Here is an 18,734-nt window from a genome sequence, read left to right as displayed (position 1 = left end):
ATATTGGCTTAGAAGGGGGACAGCAAGGCTTCTGGGTGATGGAAATGTTCTATATCTTGACCCAGGTGGTGACTACATGAGCATAAATATATTTTAAAAATTCACTGAGCTGTACACTTACGATTTGTGTACTCTATGTATGTTATACTTCAGTGAAAGGAAGGAAGGGAGGGAGCAAGGTCTCCTTCCCCTTCCTCTGTCCCTCCCTTTATTCTCTTTCCTTCCCAGGGGCAGAAGGGGAAGAAGGGAAGGGATGGGTGGGGAGGATTGGGGAAGGGACAAACCAAGCCAAGTCAGGCATCCAAGGGCCCTGGGAGCGGGTACTGGGAAGGGTGCCAGCCGTGACCATAGGGCACTGTGGATATGAATGCAGGCTCAGGACCAGACAGACAGGGTGTGAATCTAAGTGCCTCCAACTCATAGATGTGGGGCCTTGGGCAACTCAAACTCTCTGCACTGAGATTCCTTTGCCTAAAAATGGACTGTAACAGTACGTGTCTGGAAGAGCTGTGTAAGCAATAAATGACATGGCCGTGAAGAAATAAATGCATAAAAAGAATCAACAGACAAGTAAATAAGATGCTCAGCACAGTGCCTGGCACACAGCAAAGGTGTATAAATAATAGTAAGAGGCAACATTATTGAGCCATTGCTGGATGCCAGGCCCTGGGGCTACAGTTTTTAACATGCATGGTCCCAGCCAACTCTACGAGCCAGGTACTGTTGATACCATAGCATCCAGTTTTCAAACCGGAGGGGAACAGGCTCAGAGAACTGGGCCCAGGTCACATGCCAGTAAATGGCAGACCAGAGCCCAAAGCCAGAGCTCTTGGCCACCATCTCTGTTTCGAACACTCGTCTTATCGCCAAGAGATTTCTAGTCTAATACCCATACTCCACACTAACTTTGGTCCACAAATTTGTTCTCATCCAGCTGAGCAATAAAATCTTTTGTTCTCAAAGTATCACCTCCATGGAGGGATTATTTAAAAATCTGTCCACAACTAATATTGCCATCAGTTTTTCAAAATAACTCTGAGGTAGTTAAAAGCCACAAACCAACATCTGGACAGCACGTAACAGTTTACAGAGCACTTTAAATCCATTTAATTCTTACAACTACCACGTAAGGTTAAGTAGGACGTGAGGCGTTATGAGGTTCTCTCCTTTAACTATAAGCTTCAGAGAGGCCAAGCGATTTCCCCACAGTTACACAGTAAGTATGTGATGAAAAGTCAAACCAGACTTTGATTCTAAACCCCATGTTCTCTCCTCTACACCCGCACAGGGATTCTCCTTCCCTTGTTTCAGATGGAGAAACTGAGGCCCAGAGAGGTTAAGATCATGCCCAATGTCACCCAGCAAGACTGGCCTCCAATGGTTGCTCCAGGAACCCAAGTTCGAGATCTGTTTGTAGATTTCCCTGGCTCAGATAATCAGTGCAGACCATGTCGGTGGACAAAGAGGACAGCAACAAGCCAAGAACCAAGGACGTCACCGGGGGCAGCGCCTGGCCTTGATGTCAGCAGGCTTAGCAATTTCTACTACCTTGTGCCACTTGGCAGCTGGGGTAATTGTCCCTATTACCCAGAAGAACCCAAGATGGTATTTTATTGGGCTGGTATTTGGGGAGCCCCATGTTAGCTCTCAGCTCAAGAAGAAACAGCCTTCTAATCAGAGAAGCATGAGCTGGCCTGTCTCTAACCACAGGGGACAGGGGGTTGCGCTGAGTGCACGAAAAGCTCAGCTCAGGCCAAATTCATTCATTCATCCATTCAACAAAATACTCTCCTGATGCCCTATAATCCATTCTCTACACAGTAGCCTGAGTGGCCTTGCTGTCCTATATACCAATCATGTCACTCACCTGCTTAAAGGCCTCCGAAGGCCTCCCATCACCCCAGGATGAATACCAATCCTTTCATGATAGTCTACAGAGTCCTGATCTGGCCCCTGCCCGCCTCTCAACTCCAGCTCACGCCCCCCACACCCGCCTTGTTCACTACACTATAGCCATGCTGGCTGTCTTTCTGCTCCTCAAATACGCAAGCTGGTCCTCCCTCTGGGCCTTTGCACCTGCCATTCCCCCCAGCCTGGGACACTTTACATTTGACCTTCACATCATTCTGGCCTTAGCCTGAATGTCACCTCCTCTGAGAGGCCTTCCCTGATTCCCCAGGCCATGTACTCTGCCTCTCTATCCTAGCACCCTGTTCTCTTTCTATAAGACTTACTCCTGTCTTAAATAATATATTTTTAAATTATATTGTTTACTTGTGTAAACAAGTAGAACATAAACTTCTCGAGGCAGCCCCTGGTTGTTTTTTCACTGCTGTAACCCCAGCTTTCTGAACAGGCCCTGGAGTATTGCAGGCATTCAATAACTACTTGCTGGATGAGTGAAGAGGGCCTTGAGGCAAATCAGGGGACAAAACTGACAAATTCCCTGCTCTCAAGGGGCTTACATTCTGGTGGGAGACAGGAGATGATACACTAATACATCATGATCATAGTCATTTAAGTACTTGCCACGATCACACAGCTATTAAGTGGTGGAACTGAGATTCGCACTCAGGGGATCTGGATGTAACAGTCCACTAAGTAAGTAAGTAAATATATAAACATTCAGTTGGGCAGTGAACAGTTAGGGAGACGGTGATATGCAGTGATCAGGATGGCGGGGGCTGACAACAGTATCGGATGAAAGGTGCCACTCCAGCAGAGGCCTGCAGGAAGTAAGGGGGACAGCCCTGCAGATGGGTGGGACAGGGTATTCCAGTAGGAGAAACAGGACAGTGGTAGAGCTAGATGGACAAGTAAACAGATGATAACCCAGTGGGATAAACGCTGTGATGGAGAAAACACAGATAGAGGGATACAAAGAGGGGAGCCCAGAATTGGCTTCCCAGAGAAAGTGACATCAGACAGGGGTGGGGTCAGTGGGAAGAGAATGTTCTAGGCAGAGGGGATAGCATCTGTCAAGTCCCAGAGGGAGAAGAGAGAGGATGCTTCTGAAGAACGGAAAGGATGCTCAGTGTAGTCAGGGCTTGGACAATGGGTCGGTGTAGAGGTTGGGAGGGAAGAAATGAGGCTGGGGGGGAAGCTGCCAGGGGCTACGCCCTGCAGGACCAAGTCCTCCCAGCTAAGGAGTCCGACTTAACCTCAAAGGCAATGGCCATACGGGGAGCTGAGTGGGGGTACACGGGACCCCTTGGTATGACTTCTGCAACTGCCTGTGAAATCTATAATTATTTAAAAAGGAAAGGTGGGATGTCACTAGAGAATATGAAAACCTTAAGTTCTAAGTAAATCTAAAATAGATATTCGCCTCCACTCCAAACCAACCAGTTAGTTAATTTAATAAACATCTACCAGGGACTTCCCTGGCAGTCCAGTGGTTAGGACTCCACGCTTCCACTACTTCCAGGGCACAGGTCCGATCCCTGGTCGGGGAACTAAGATCCCACATGCCCCACAGCACAGCTAAAACCCCCCACAAAACCCAATAAATAAATAAACAAATATGTACCAGATACGTACAATAAATATGTACCAGGTGCTGTCTTACATGCTGGGGACACAGCGGTGACTAAGACAAACAGACAACCACCTTCCACCATAGAGATACATTCTAGTCGGGGAGATAGATAACATGTAAACTCACGACATTTAAATTAATATCACTTTAAGTAATGACAAGGGTTCTGAAGAGAAAGAAACCTTAAATAATACTTACCCAGATTTCAAGAAACAACCGTGGGCTTCCCCTCTAAGTCTGAAAACAGGCTGTCCAGGTTCTTGAAGGTTCTTTGGAGAAATATGCAAATTTCCCTGGAGGAGCAAACCAGAAAAAGAAGCCCATGGGTCCATAGGGTGTGGGATCTGGAGGAGGCCTGTGGGAAAGAGGGATCGGTTAGCCCAGGGCTCAGGGCTAACCCTACTACCACCACTACCACTCTTCTGGGCCTTTGCCCCCGAAGGTTTGCAGTCAGCTACCATTCACTGGGCACAGCCCTGGCGCTGTGCGTGGATTGTCGGTTCTAAGTCCTTGTACCCTGAGCCGTGGGTGCTGCACTGGCTCCTTGGTTAGCCTGGCAGTAGAGGGCAGGCACCGGATCTACTCCATATCAGTATTCTGCTGCCCAACCTCTTACCTGCCACAGGGTGAGTGCTCAGAAATTGCCTGTGACACGAACAAATGAACTAGTGTTCAGGCTTAAGCAAGAGCTAGGTTATTCCCTCCAGAAAGGCACTCCTATTCTTACCCTCCCATCAAGCATCAGATGAGAAAGGGAGACTGGAACAAGGGCCAAGCATCTGGAATTACCCAGGGATGTCCCAGAGCCCAGCAGGTGAAGAGAGAAGATGCTTCTGAAGAGCCAGAAAGATGCTCAGGGACTACCTCAAATAACCTGAGCTTCATCCTAATGGGCCATTTGCCATGTTCAAGGAACCAGAATATTTTCTGCCTCTCAAGCTTCCATAGGGTGTTTAATCAATCAGTAGTGATAACACCCTTCCCCTGGATGTTACCTTCTTATGAGGCACGAGAATGTACATACTATGCCTGCAAACCAGGAGATTCAAGCCACAAGTCCACCCATATTAAAAAGACACAGAGAAGAAAAATGTCGAGATGAATAGCCTCTATAGTGATCTCTGAAAGGTGAGATACCAGAGACTTTTCTGGATTTCCCCAATATTCTGTCACAGATGCGTATTGCTTTTCAACTCTGAAGACAGTTATTTTGTTTATATCTCCATCTGTACAGAGGGGACTGCTGGACTTACATTGGGATGGTGACAGTGACTGTCTCTAAGCCGGGGGGGTGGGGCGGCGGTTGTCCAATTCTGGATGATTTTAATTTTTTCTTTATATGTTCAAGTTTTATGAATTTTCAATAATGACTGTGTATTGATTACAAGATCGGAACAAATAGATACGATTTTAAATTATAATATGGTGTACTGATGCCGGTTCATACTGGCATCTCTTCCCAGCTCTGTGTTCAGTGATGCTGGGAGCCTGAAATGGGCCAAGAGGGAGTATTTCCACCACAGAAATGGAAAGTGCTACAAACAAAGGGACTCTATTTTGCAGGGAGGTGGCTAACAGTACGCCACTGGATATGCAGTACGATTCCAGTTATGTTTTATTTCTATTTTTGGCTGCGTTGGGTCTTCATTGCTGCGCGCGGGCTTTCTCTAGTTGCGGTGAGCGGGGGCTACTCTTTGTTGTGGTGCGTGGGCTTCTCATTGCGGTGGCTTCTCTTGTTGCACGGCGTGGGCTCTAGGCCTACGGGCTTCAGTATTGTGGCGCACAGGCTCAGTAGTTGTGGCTCATGGGCTCTAGGGTGCAGGCTCAGTAGTTGTGGCACATGGGCCTAGTTGCTCCGTGGCATGTGGGATCCTCCCGGACCAGGGCTCCAACCCGTGTCCCCTGCACTGGCAGGCGGATTCTTAACCACTGTGCCACCAGGGAAGCCCTCCAGTTATGTTTTCAAAAAATGTTTCACAGAGCAAAAAGATCACAAGGCAGTACATCAAAATGTTAATGATGCTTGTCTCTTGGTGGTGAGGCTGTGGGCCTAGAAGTAATCGATTTTTATTCTTTCTATTTTTCTGAATTTTTAACATTTTCTGTCGTGAGCTTATTAGAGCCTTTATAATAAAAACATTTTTTTAAAAGAATTAAAAACAGTTGTGTTTGTTTTGTTTTTTGGTTTTTTTTTGCGGTACACGGGCCTCTCACTGCCGCGGTCTCTCCCGTTGCGGAGCACAGGCTCCGGACACGCAGGTTCAGTGGCCATGGCTCACGGGCCCAGCCGCTCTGCGGCATGTGGGATCCTCCAGGACCGGGGCACGAACCCGTGTCCCCTGCATCGGCAGGCGGACTCTCAACCACTGCGCCACCAGGGAAGCCCAACAGTTGTGTTCTTGGTCCCTAGAAGGGGAGTGCTTAGTCTCAGAAAGCCCTGGCCCCATGTGGCCCAGCCAAGCCACAGGTCTTGTCACAGTTAAGTCCCATTCCTCTGACCAACAGGTCTTGTCCTCAACAAGATGGACAAGGGCAATTCTCGGCCATCCATGCCGGTGGGATGGAGGAGTCCAGGGTTCCAACGCCATGGACTGTCCAGGCGGAAGGGATGGGCCCCAAACTCTTCCAGCTGAGGGAGTGTGGTGGCAGCCGTGGGTGGGGTGCCACCTAAACTGTGTATGCTGGTCCTCGGGGGCCTCCACCCCTTGTTCTGATTAGGGACCAGGATCCAGTCTGATATTCTCAAATACGTCTGAGAAGCTGGACTGATTCTGAGAGAGTGAGCTGGGTTCCTGTGGTGAGAAAAAGACCCCGCTAGTCAGAGCTAGCAGTGTCTGTGTGCCTGGGGCCACCTCATGTGCACAGGGCCGGTCCAGCAGCACCCTGGGCTCAGGACATCCCTAATGGATGGAGTAAGTCCCAACTCCCTGGGGGTCTTGTCTCTGCCCAAGTGCCGTGAAGACACCAAGGAACCCTGAGAAAGGTCCACACCTGACCCAGGAGAGCCCCAACTCTCAGGGAAACACCATGTACATGGTGAGGACCCCAGGGAGGACACCAGTCGACGGCTAGGCTGCAAGGCCCAGAAGTGGGACGGAAACGGTTAGTCTGGAGTGGGACCACGTTTTGATGCACCACAATCATGATTTTTCTCTCACCAGTCACGTTACCTGTCACCAAAGAAAACACGGACTGGGTTATTTCTGTCAGTAGTGGAGGTAGACGGTCATTCCCAAACATCTGACCTGGGTTCTGCAGGCACCCACAGGAGGTGCTCAACCCACATTTGTTGACAGACACCATAAACGATGCAGTGGGATTTCTTCTTGGAACAAGAAAAAATTCCAAAGTCGGCACCAAGGAGAAAATCAAATGTGGTCAGTATCATCCTTGAAAATCCTTTAAATCATCCTTAAAACTCTGGGACCTGGGTCTTTAGAAGATCTCATGCAAGAATGAACTTCTTTTGTTTTTCTTACACGTGAGTCAGCTGTGGCTTTTTTTTTTTTTTTTTTAACTTGGAGCAGTCAGTAAAGGCCAAGGTCAAATTTGATGTGTGTGTGTGTGTGTGTGTGTGTGTGTGTGTGTGTGTGTGTGTGTGTGTGTGTGTGTGTGTTGCAGAGGGGAGGGGAGCCCAGTGGGGGTCGGGGGTGACGTTCTTTTTCTCTCTCTCTTCCTCTTTTTCTGAGTTAACTGGCCACAGCTGCATTTTTTAATGAGTCTGCAGTACAGTGAGATAATCATTACCAGAGAGATAGCTACCGTGTCACAGGAAGGCTGAGGACTAATTATTCTGGAGCCAAGGAGAAGGAAGAACATCTGGCTGAAGAAATCCTTTATAACAAATACAGCTACAGCACTGTTCTTAAGCCAGAAACTCTGAAGATTGTAGTCCAAAGTTAAAACACACACACACACACACACACACACACAGTACGACAATCTGGACATGGTCCTAGAAGTGGAGATTCTACGCAGGCCCAATTTACTCCCCACTCGCAGCATTTTAGGAGACAAACCCATTCGTCTATACCTCTATCTGGAAGTTAAACTGGAGGTCAGTGGTAACTGCAGCAACTCAGGAGGTTTCCATGGCAACAGTTCCAACATAGAAGAACCCAGAGGGTTTTGGACGATCCCACTACAGACCAAAAGAAAAAAAAGGGATGTTGGCATGGAGGGCAAGTTCCCATCACAACCTCACTTCAGCAGCCTGGAGTAAGGGCGGGGTGCTGGCACAGGGAGGGTAACAGTGTGCTATTGGGGTGGATGCCCAGGCTGCAGGACGTTTTGTCCACATTTATCATTGCGCCCTTCCTCCCTGACTCCCATCCTCGTACAAGCTGCCATCATCTCTCTGGCAGGAGCCTCCTCACCAGTCTCCCGCCTCTTTCTGCCCTCACCCCTAGCTATCCACCCCACAGCATCCAGAAAGTTCCACCTCAAACTAGAATCAGATCATGTGCCTTCCCTGCTCCAAACCTTCAGTGACTCCCTTCTCACCCACAGTCACCATCAAGGCACCCGGGCCATATGTAGCGCACCCTTCTCCTCCCCTCCCCTCCACTCATTCTGCTCCAGACACACCATCCTCCTTGCTGCTCCTGGATCCCACCATGCATGCTCCCACCTCAAGGCCTTTGCACTGGCTGTTCCCTCTGCCGGAAGTGCTCTTCCCCCGACAACCACATGACCGACTCCCTTATCTCCTTCCAGTCTTTGCTCAAATCTCACAGCTCAGGGAAGCCATGCTGCCCCCAGCCTCTCCTCCCAATCGCTTTTAACTGGCTCCTCTGCTTGGTCCAGAGCACGCATCACTGTCTGACACACTATATCCTTTCCTTGTTTATGTTTATTGCTTACTGTTTATCTCTCCCTCTGCCCAGTGGAAGCATAGCAGGCACTCATAAACATTTGCTGAATGAAGGGTGGTTTCCACTAGGGATAATTAAAAAACAATTCAAGAGGGAAGTCTTCCTGGGAAGGAAGGGGGAGAAATGGCAAAATCTCTAATAGTTCATTTGACCTACTGGTTTTCAAACTGCTCCACAGGGCCCCAGGGACCTCTCTTACTCTGATGGGCAAGAAGAGAGACAGTGGGGAGCCATCCATGCCCACCTCCAAATTTCAACAGTGAATGCCCCAGCAATGCCACTTCTGGCTACACACCCAAAAGCACTGAAAGCAGGGTCTCAAAAAGATATTTGTATACCCATATTCATAGCGGCATTATTCATAATAGCTAAAAGGTGGAGGCAACCCAAGTGTCCATCCATGGATGACTGGATAAACAAAATGTTATATACATACAATGGAACATTATTCAGCCTTAGAAAAGGAAAGAAATTCTGACACACTGCAACATGGCTGAACCTTGAGGACATTATGCTAAGTGAAATCAACCAGTCCCAGAAAGACAAATACTGTATGACTCCACTTATATGAGGTACTCAGAGTAAGCAACATCGTAGAGACAGAAAGTAAAGTGGGGGCTGCCAGGGGCTGGGGGAGGGGGAATGGGGAGTTGTTGTTTAGTGGGTACAGAGTTTCAGATTTGCAAGTTGAAATGGTCTGGAGATCCACTGCAAAACACTGTGATTACACCTAACACTTCTGAATTGCACACTTCAAAATGGCTAAGATGGCAAATTTTATGTTGTGTCTATTTCATCACCATTAAAAATTTTTTTAATTAAAAAAATCGTACCAGTCAATACTTGGTCAATGTTAGTAAATGCCACCCCTTTCCATGCATCATCTCATTTCCTCCCAATAATCCTACCAGGTAGGTGCTATTATCTCTGTTTTACAGATGGAGAAAGAGGCCCTGAGAAATGGATGTCAAGGTCACTGGATAAGTGATGCGGGATTTAAACTTGTACCCGGGTCTTAGCCCAAGGGCAGCCATCTTAACTATGATGCTACACTGCTCCTCTTTGGTCTAGTTTATACATTGAGGTGGCCCAAAAGATTTCAAACACAATTTGAAAACCTCCGAATTAGAATCTCACTAGCTCCATCTGTCCACAGGTTAACACCCTGAACCGAGCAGGACCCCGTGGGGCTTTCCTGCGATAGACACCTTCCCCCATGTCCTCTGCCTGCCTCTCGTTTACGGAAAAGTGGTAGTCTCCCAGGCCTCCCCCGAGTCACAAAAGCCTGGCTCAAGAATTAGTGATTGAAAGGACTGTGTAGTGACAAATGTAGCAGTTGTGCCTGGAGAACTGGTAATAATTTAAACAGTAAATCAGCCATATGGCAGTCACAGAATCTTTAGTTCCTCTCTAAAGTACCTGGATAACAGTATCTGATGCACAGTTCCTGAGTTGTTTTACAGATGCTAAAACCCCCACCAAATGGAAGAAGTCAACTACTTGATGACCATGAGAATGTAGCCCCCCAGACCCACTGGAGCCTGAGGATTGGTAACGTTAACACCTGTGACACCCCATTACCTCACCATCAACCAATCAGAGAACTGTGCTCGAGCTGATAACACACCCTGTGACTCCCCTTCCTCATCTTGCCTTCAAAAATCCTTCTCCGTAAATTGATGCAGCCACTACGGAAAAGAGCATGGAGGTTCCTTAAAAAACTAAAAATAGGACTCTCCGGTGGGCCAGTGGTTAAGACTATACACTCCCACTGTAGGAGGTGTGGGTTTGATCCCTGGTCAGGGAACTAAGATCCCACATGCTGCATGGTGTGGCCAAAAAAAAAAAACCAAAAACACCTAAAAACAGAGTAGCCATATGATCCAGCAAACTCATTCATGGGCATATATCTGGAGAAAACTATAATTAAAAAAGACACATGCACCCCAATGTTCATAGCAGCATTATTTACAATAGCCAAGACATGGAAGCAATCTAGACATCCATCAACAGATGAATGGATAAAGAAGATGTGATATATCTACACAACGGAACACTACTCAGCCATAAAAAATGAAATAATGCCATTTGCAGCAACATGGATAGCCTAGAGATTATCATATTAAGTGAAATAAGTCAGACAGAGAAAGCCAAATACCATGTGGTATCACTTATACATGGAATCTAAAATATGATTAAAATGAACTTATTTACGACACAGAAACAGACTCACAGACGTAGAAAGCAAACTTAAGGTTACCAAAGGGGAATGGGCATGAGAGAGGGATAAATTAGGTGTTTGGGATTAGCAGATACAAACTACTATATATAAAAGAGATAAACAACAAGGTACTACTATAACAGGGAACTATATTCAATATCCTGTAATAAACCATAATGGAAAAGAATATAAAAAAGAATATGTATATATATATGTATATATATATACATATATATATGTATAACTGAATCACTTTGCTATACACCAGAAACTAACAACATCGTAAATCAACTATATATCAAAAAAAAAAAAAAGTTTCCCTGAAACCCAACGGGGAGTTTGGCTTTTTCTGAGCATTGACTTCCCCAGACTCCTTGTCTGGAGCCTTACAATAAACGCTGAGCTTTACTTCACCACAACCCGGTGTCAGTAGATTGGCTTTACTACGTGTGGGTGAGCGGAGCTGAGCTTGGTTCAGTAACAACCCTACTTTTCACTTTGTTTTCTTCCACTTCCCTTCTTCCAGCCAGCCTTGCCCCAAACTGAACCATCTGCTGCTTCCAGCCCATGCTGGGTTTCTCATCTAGGGCCTCACCTCATGCTGTTTTTTTCTTGATGTGGGTCCTCATGTCCAAATGGTGCCCTTCTTCAAAAGCATCCTGATCCCATTTCAGCCTCACAACAACCTTACAAGGAAGAGACTAACACTGTCCCCATCTTACAGACAAGAAAACTGAGGCTCACAGAGGTGAGGGCCACACAGCTGGCAAATGGCAGGACCAGGTAGGACATACCCTCCACAGGCATGTGTGACTTCAAACCCAAGTTCTTCTTCACTTTAGTAAAGGGTCTCAGGAGCTGCCATGAGGCTTCCTGGATTTGTCCAGCCTGCCAACTCTGAAGCCACCTCCGAAGCCACCCCCAACTTCCCACCAGGCTTTCTCTGCCTCACCTCCTCTCAGGTATAACGGCTGGTTGCCCCTGTGCCTGCCTCCCCGACAAGGAGGCTCAGGGTGGGAGTGGATGCCACTCAGGACATCTGTGCTTCCCCACCTCCCCAGCAGAGTTCCCTCCTTATTCATCCAGGTCTAAGACAGCAGGTGCCACCCCTGCCTGCTCCCACCAGACCCTGCGTGACTTTTCTTTATCAAATTTGCTACCACCTGACAATGGGTTACAGGTTTATTTGTCTGTGGTCCCACTAGAGAAAGCTCCGTGAGGGCAGTGGCTTTTGTGGCACATTCCCTGATGGCTCCTAGAACAGTGCCTGGCAGAGTAAGTGAAAGGATGAATGAATGAACACTTACCCCCAAAACTAAGAAGTGACTTCAGCGTTTTTTTTTGTTTTTTTTTTTGATGAAGGACAATACGGTTTTATACAAAGCAAGGTCCCCATATTTGCTCAAGAGCTACTCCCAAAAGTAGACTTCATTACTGAGCACCTCTGAGCAAACTCAGACCAGTCCTGGAAGTCATGAGGGTTACAGTTGCAAGGTGTGTGTGTGTGGCGGGGGTGGTGACAGGGTACAGGCTGAAATTAATCCCAGCAATATACAGTGTATAATTCCACCTTGAGCTAAACCTCCCACATACCTGGGGATGTCCTGTGGCCTGAGGAACTTGGAATGCAAGTCTAGGCTGGGCTCAGATCTGATGGATGAGCAGGTGTTAACCTGGGAATAGGGAGATGAGGGAGGAGGAATGGTCTAGAAGAGCACGTGCAAAGGCCCTGAGGAGGGCTGCTGATAAAGTGATCAGAGATGCAGCTGGAGGAGGAGGCCAGGTGTAGGTGAGGCCCAGACTGCAGGGCCTTATGGGCCCTGTTAAGGTTTTTGTTCTTTATGCTTAGAAAGTGGGAAACCACAGAAGGATTTTGAGTGGATGGTGGTACCAAAGATGGGTCTGGCTGCCAAGTGGAGGGTGGCTGAGTGGCAAGTGGATAATATCCTGTCCCCAGTCCCCTTCTGCTGGTTGTAACACATGGCAGCGAGGCTCCTGTTTCATCTGTAGCCCCAGTTTAAAACGTATGGCAATGTTTACAAAACCTTCAGGTCATAAAGGACAGAGTGATGATAAACCACCTAATGACATTTTTCAGGTCCCACATGTGTGGGCCCAGGAGCCTGATCCAGCCACTTGTAGCCTGGTGGTACCAGTGCAGGGAGAGATGGTTTCAGGCTCGTGAGAAATTCTCCAGGCTCTGGCCCTGATGTACCTCCCCGTCACCCTAACCAGGCCAACACTTGTCTTGTTGACCGCTTGTACCTCCAGCGTCTAAACAGTGCTCATGCTGGTACATGCTGAGCTATGGCAACCTATGCAGTCAGCTGTGCCCATCCAACCACTCCTAGGCCTTGGGCTTAAAAACTGAAAAGGCTCCCAGAGTGGCAGCTCTACACAGGGCTGTTTGTGGCTTTGGCTGCTTTCACCCCCATGACAACCTTGGGGACAGGTATTTTATAGATGAGGCACAGGTCACTTAGCTTGTTCAAGATGACTCAGGAAGCTGCAAAGTTAGCCACATCTGTCTGATGCAGTACATGTGATGGCAAGGGTTCTAAAAGTTGAAATGTTCTAGTTCTGTAAAAAATGCCATTGGTAGTTTGATAGGGATTGCATTGAATCTGTAGATTGCTTTGGGTAGTAGAGTCATTTTCACAATGCTGATTCTTCCAATCCAAGAACATGGTATATCTCTCCATCTATTTGTATCATCTTTAATTTCTTTCATCAGTGTCTTTTTTTTTTTTTTCGGTACGCAGGCCTCTCACCGCTGTGGCCTCTCTCGTTGTGGAGCACAGGCTCCGGATGCGCAGCCTCAGCGGCCATGGCTCACGGGCCCAGCCGCTCTGCAGCATGTGGGATCCTCCCGGACCAGGGCACGAACCCGCGTCCCCTGCGTCGGCAGGCGGACTCCCAATCACTGCGCCACCAGGGAAACCCTCATCAGTGTCTTATAATTTTCTGCATATAGGCCTTTTGTCTCCTTAGGTAGGTTTATTCCTAGATATTTTATTCTTCTTGTTGCAATGGTAAATGGGAGTGTTTTCTTAATTTCACTTTCAGATTTTTCATCATTAGTGTATAGGAATGCAAGAGATTTCTGTGCATTAATTTTGTATCCCGCTACTCTACCAAATTCATTGATTAGCTCTAGTAGTTTTCTGGTAGCATCTTTAGGATTCCCTATGTATAGTATCATGTCATCTGCAAACAGTGACAGCTTTACTTCTTCTTTTCCGATTTGGATTCCTTTTATTTCTTTTTCTTCTCTGATTGCTGTGGCTAAAACTTCCAAAACTATGTTGAATAATACTGGTGAGAGTGGACAACCTTGTCTTCTTCCTGATCTTAGTGGAAATGGTTTCAGTTTTTCACCATTGAGGACCATGTTGGCTGTGGGTTTGTCATATATGGCCTTTATTATGTTGAGGAAAGTTCCCTCTATGCCTACTTTCTGCAGGGTTTTTATCATAAATGGGTGTTGAATTTTGTTGAAAGCTTTCTCTGCATTTATTGAGATGATCATATGGTTTTTCTCCTTCAATTCGTGAATATGGTGTATCACGTTGATTGATTTGTGTATATTGAAGAATCCTTGCATTCCTGGAATAAACCCCACTTGATCATGGTGTATGATCCTTTTAATGTGCTGTTGGATTCTGTTTGCTAGTGTTTTGTTGAGGATTTTTGCATCTATGTCCATCAGTGATATTGGCCTGTAGTTTTCTTTCTTTGTGACATCTTTGTCTGGTTCTGGTATCAGGGTGATGGTGGCCTCATAGAATGAGTTTGGGAGTGTTCCTCCCTCTGCTATATTTTGGAAGAGTTTGAGAAGGATAGGTGTTAGCTCTTCTCGACCAAAAAATTTCACAATTTGTATGGAAACACAAAAGACCCCAAATAGCCAAAGCAATCTTGAGAACAAAAAATGGAGCTGGAGGAGTCAGTGTCCCTGACTTCAGACTATACTACAAAGCTACGGTAATCAAGACAGTATGGTACTAGCACAAAAACAGAAATATAGATCAATGGAACAGGATAGAAAGCCCAGAGATAAACCCACGCACATATGGTCACCTTATCTTTGATAAAGGAGGCAAGAATATACAGTGGAGAAAAGACAGCCTCTTCAATAAGTGGTGCTGGGAAAACTGGACAGGTACATGTAAAAGTATGAGATTAGAACACTCCCTAACACCATACACAAAACTAAGCTCAAAATGGATTAAAGACCTAAATGTAAGCCAGAAACTATCAAACTCTTAGAGGAAAACATAGGCAGAACACTCTATGACATAAATCACAGCAAGATCCTTTTTGACCCACCTCCTAGAGAAATGGAAATAAAAACAAAAATAAACAAATGGGACCTAATGAAACGTCAAAGCTTTTGCACAGCAAAGGAAACCATAAACAAGACCAAAAGACAACCCTCAGAATGGGAGAAATTATTTGCAAATGAAGCAACTGACAAAGGGTTAATCTCCAAAATTTACAAGCAGCTCATGCAGCTCAATAACAAAAAAACCAACAACCCAATCCAAAAATGGGCAGAAGACCTAAATAGACATTTCTCCAAAGAAGATATACAGACTGCCAACGAACACATGAAAGAATGCTCAACATCATTAATCATTAGAGAAATGCAAATCAAAACTACAATGAGATATCATCTCACACCGGCCAGAATGGTCATCATCAAAAAATCTAGAAACAATAAATGCTGGAGAGGGTGTGGAGAAAAGGGAACCCTCTTGCACTGCTGGTGGGAATGTAAATTGATACAGCCACTATGGAGAACAGTATGGAGGTTCCTTAAAAAACTACAAATAGAACTACCATACGACCCAGCAATCCCACTACTGGGCATACACCCTGAGAAAACCATAATTCAAAAAGAGTCATGTACCAAAATGTTCATTGCACCTCTATTTACAATAGCCAGGAGATGGAAGCAACATAAGTGTCCATCATCGGATGAATGGATAAAGAAGATGTGGCACATATATACAGTGGAATATTACTCAGCCATAAAAATAAATGCAATTGAGTTATTTGTAGTGAGGTGGATGGACCTAGAGTCTGTCATACAGGGTGAAGTAAGTCAGAAAGAGAAAAACAAATACCGTATGCTAACACATATATACGGAATCTAAGAAAAAAAAAAAAAGGTCATGAAGAACCTAGGAGTAAGACGGGAATGGAGACGCAGACCTACTACAGAATGGACTTGAGGATGTGGGGAGGGGGAAGGGTAAGCTGTGACAAAGTGAGAGAGTGGCATGGACATATATACACTACCAAACGTAAAATAGCTAGCTAGTGGGAAGCAGCCGCAAAGCACAGGGAGATCGGCTCGGTGCTCTGTGACCACCTAGAGGGGTGGGATAGGGAGGGTGGGAGGGAGGGAGACGCAAGAGGGAAGAGATATGGGAACATATGTATATGTATAACTGATTCACTTTGTTGTAAAGCAGAAACTAACACACCATTGTAAAGCAGTTATACTCCAGTAAAGATGCTAAAAAAATAAAAAGTTGAAAGGTTGATAGTGACATAAGCATTCTATTTCCGGAGAGAGCCGAGCAGGGAGCCTCAAGCTCCTCGCCTTGAACTCAGCCACCCTCCCTCTGCCTCCTGTATTTCTTTACTGAGAGCACTCACAGGTTATCAACAGGGTCACTAGGGTCTCTAAATAAATATGCTCTAAATAAACACTACCCCCTTGCTTATGCCTGATTTGGCAAAAGGCCTCTGATAGGGGCCACACTCTGGACCCTGCTTTACCATTTCTGAAGCATTTTGGCATAGCATCATCAATGCTATGAAGTATTATGGCCCCCATTCTATGATAAGAAAACAGGCCCACAGAGGTAGAATGACATATCCAAGATCACACAGCTAGGTTTCCAGGCTCTGAGGTCAGTTTAGGGCTCCCTTTGGCCCACTCTCTACCCACCTAGGCCCTCTCCCCCAAATCCCTGGGAGGTGGGTCGGGGGAGCTCAGGCTGACAGAGCATCTCAAACCAGGCCCACGGGGGCTGGAGGCTCAGAGGGCTTGAGGCTGTGAGGTTTGATCTCTCTCCGCCCTCTTCTCAGACTTAAAGGTAGAGAAGATTCCAAAGGTCCCTCCTCTAGGCTCAGCCTTTCCCCGCCTGCCCCTCAGGCTGAAGGGCCGTGTTTTACTCCACCCTCCGGAATGTACCCCCCCTCCACCCCCGCACCTCAGGGCACCACTTGTCTTTGTTAACTGCCGTTTCCTCAGTGCATGACCACCTAGAGGGGTGGGACAGAGAGTGTGGGAGGGAGGAAGACGCAAGAGGGAAGAGATATGGGAACATATGTATACGTATAACTGATTCACTTTGTTATAAAGCAGAAACTAACACACCACTGTAAAGCAATTATACTCCAATAAAGATTTTAAAACAAACAAACAGTGCACACACTGGCACACAGCAGGTGTTCAATAAATATTTGCTGGATGCCCCCAAAGCTTAGAAGTCTTCATGTTTCTGCCCTGAAATGAACACCGAGTTAGGGGAAAAGAGAACTAACTGCTGACTCCTACTCCATGTTAGGCAGTAGTGTCTGGACCAAGGCCCCCAGTCTAGCCCAGCTGTGGTCCCGACTCCCTGTGCCAGGCCGAGCAGGGCAGAGAGGGGGCACTGTGCTGGCCTCCTCTGTGCCAGGCACTGGGTCCGGCTGTGGAGTCGGGGAACCCAGGTTCGTATCGTGACCTCCTTCTCAGCGGTGTGGTCTTGGGGAAATTCCCTCATCTCTCTGAGCCTCAGCTTACCCAAGTGTAAAATCCACTGCAAAGTTAGTAGCAGTAATTCATCCTCCTCTAACAGCAGGGGTCAGGATGAGGCGACCTGGGCTCCCTGTGACACTGGGGCCGGGGCTTTTCTGCAGAGGTTATTCCCAACCTCCCTCCCCCGCCCCCCAGGGAATTCTCAGTTTAGGTGTGTCCTGTGAGCTCAGAGGTCTGGAGGGGCAAGGAGAGGGGGGTGAGGGGCGCTGGAGGGGCCGCGTGAGCCAAGTGGAAGCCCACTGACCCCGGGTGACCTTGGGCAAGTCCCTTCCACTCCCTGGCCCGGACCAGCGTCCTCATTTATCAAGGGAGGCAGCGGACGCCTGAGTGCTGCGCCCGGCCTCAGTTTCCCCATCTGCTGCCCGGGCGTGTGGTTCCTACGTGCACTTCCGGCTCGGAAGGAAAACAAGCAACCACACGGAGGCCTTGACTCCGGGGAGGTCGGCGCGGAGGGCGGGGCGGGGGCAAAGAGTCCGCAGGCCGAGCCAGCCGGGAGTGGGGCTCCCCGCGCGGAGCCGGCGCGGTGGCGGCGGGGAGCGGGCCTCTTACCTGAAGGTGGCGGCGAAGGCGACAGCGAAGGCGGCCCGGCTGCCCCGGCCCCGCCCCTCCTTCCCTTCCTCCCTCCCTCCCCCCGCGCGGGTCCCGACTGGTCCTGACGCCGCGCCGCCCGCCCCGTGCGCGCCTGGTCCTTCCGGGCTCCGGGCTCCGGGCTCCGAAACGCGTGTCCCAAGCCGCTTGCCCCGCCGCCACCCCGCCAGAGGGTGCCGGCTTCAGGAAGTGACGGGCCAGCCCGGCGCGAAACTCGGTTTGTGGGTCTGTTCGCCTTCGGGGAAGCCACAGGGCTTCGGCTCTGCGGAAACTGCTTGCCAGGGGCTCGGTCGTCAAAATTAAATCAGGTGCAATCAAAGAACCAGGCACAGAAGCAGTCTTCCCGCATGTGTATACAGTGCTTGGAAGTTTACTGAGTGATGAGATATCCATGCGCTCCCTGAGTTTTCTTTCAGTTTCTTTAACGCCAAGTTTGGTCTGGTCTCAGGGCCTTTGCGTTTGAGGTTCCCGTGCCTGGCTCTGTGGCCCCAGCTCTCCACTCCGGTGTCCACGCAGGGTGGCATCTGTGAGGCTTCCCTGACCACCCAGCACGTTCAGCCAGAGAACAAATACTTCCTGAGCAACTACTATGTGCCAGGTACTGTTCTAAGTTCTGGGGAATCCCACTCCAGGCGCGCAGTCCTGTTCTGTGTCAATCGCAGTACTTCTCACTCTGTGGAATTGTTTGGTTTATCT

The 18,734-nt window shown here is 47.8% G+C and overlaps 1 protein-coding gene across 4 annotated transcripts in view; it reads right to left on the bottom strand.

Annotated features, from left to right (window-relative positions):
• TMCO4 (transmembrane and coiled-coil domains 4) overlaps positions 1-18,064 on the bottom strand; it is a 95,572-nt gene extending 77,508 nt beyond the window's left edge. The window contains exons 1-3 of one of the 4 annotated variants that reach the window (XM_022552117.2): positions 18,000-18,064; positions 7,572-7,679; positions 3,737-3,893 (exon numbers count right to left, since the gene is read on the bottom strand). The gene's annotated coding sequence lies outside the window, so the exon portion shown is untranslated. Of the gene's footprint in view, positions 1-3,736; positions 3,894-7,571; positions 8,274-17,999 lie in introns of those variants that run through there. The other 3 variants (XM_022552115.2, XM_022552116.2, XM_089899774.1) reach the window with 3 other exon arrangements.
• Between the last annotated feature and the right edge of the window lie 670 nt (positions 18,065-18,734).

The sequence above is a fragment of the Delphinapterus leucas genome, chromosome 1 (assembly GCF_059928025.1).
Source record: "Delphinapterus leucas isolate spDelLeu-1000000601 "Yukka" chromosome 1, BTC_Dleu_Yukka2, whole genome shotgun sequence".
NCBI lineage: Eukaryota > Metazoa > Chordata > Mammalia > Artiodactyla > Monodontidae > Delphinapterus > Delphinapterus leucas.
The sequence above is the reverse complement of the archived record's forward strand: the minus strand, read 5'-3'. Positions and strand labels throughout refer to the sequence as shown.